Genomic DNA, 1,083 nt, shown 5'->3' with positions numbered 1-1,083 from the left:
TGTCACCCTTCATTGCCCTATGCTCTCTCTGCTCTTAGCACATCGCTTGATTGGAGTGAACTAAATTGTGACAACTTTGCTTGGTAGATGGAAGACTCTTTCGTTGAGGTGACCGAGGATCTGGCTAGATTTCTGCGTCTTTGATCTGATGCGTTTGTGCGTGCATGTGTTGAACAGTGACCATGGATCTGGTGAAGGGCGCCAAGGAGAAGCAGCTGTCAAGGGCCCCGTCAGGATGCTGCTCAACATCACCACCAGGAAGTTCCCCATTGGAGAAGGTAGCCACCTCCCTCTCTTTGCCCTTCCGCCCGATCCTATTTGCTTAGTAGCTCTGCATAGTATCTGGTCCTTACATGCTCACAGTAGCTCTGGGTCACTATGTTTTTGTCGATAGCTGACTGTTTAGGGAATTTCCGTGACGATGATGATGTTGTGCTGGGCAGAGGATGTGAAACATTTAGACCGCTGCGGCCTTTCCAGTCTTTGATGATCTAAAATTGAGCTTTTTAAAACTGATGCCTAGCATGCTATCAACATTTTTTTGTTCCTCATCTAGAGATGCAGCTCTCTGTGTTGGTTTGATATAATGTAGAGGAGTTGCATGTGAATCGTTTGTCAGCTGAGCATATGATGTTACAAGGAGATGCTACTGAGATTTACGTCGTTGAAGTATCTTAAACCGAGCTTTTTTAAAACTAATGCTTGGTTGATCTAGTTCTAGTATATTAGTTGGCTGTGAGAGTCTACTGTTGTTGGTGCTGTGTTGTCATTTCTTTTTACGTCATTGAAGAATAAAAAGATAAGCATTTCTCCAGCCAATGTTTGAAGTAGCTGCTGATGTGTAGTCATCGGCTGGACCTATGCATTTCATCAAAAGTCAGATATAGCTTGGACTATACTTCTAAATAGAATTGAAATTTTTCTCTTTCGTTTATTTTTCTTCAATTCTTTGGATCAAACGACTCTCTTGAACACATGTTCGTTAGTGTGGTGATGGTTAAACAACTACAGCAGATCGACGTTTTTTTTGCATTTTTTCATTTCTCAACCTTGGATAGTTTGCCAAAAATAAACCCTTAGATT

At 41.8% G+C, this 1,083-nt stretch overlaps 2 pseudogenes; both read left to right on the top strand.

Annotated features, from left to right (window-relative positions):
- Positions 1-437: 437 nt before the first annotated feature.
- On the top strand, positions 438-522 carry LOC123132715 (uncharacterized; annotated as a pseudogene).
- Positions 523-621: 99 nt separating this feature from the next.
- LOC123132716 (uncharacterized) lies at positions 622-705 on the top strand (annotated as a pseudogene).
- The last annotated feature ends 378 nt before the right edge of the window (positions 706-1,083 follow it).

This window comes from Triticum aestivum, chromosome 6A (genome assembly GCF_018294505.1).
Source record: "Triticum aestivum cultivar Chinese Spring chromosome 6A, IWGSC CS RefSeq v2.1, whole genome shotgun sequence".
NCBI lineage: Eukaryota > Viridiplantae > Streptophyta > Magnoliopsida > Poales > Poaceae > Triticum > Triticum aestivum.
The sequence above is the reverse complement of the archived record's forward strand: the minus strand, read 5'-3'. Positions and strand labels throughout refer to the sequence as shown.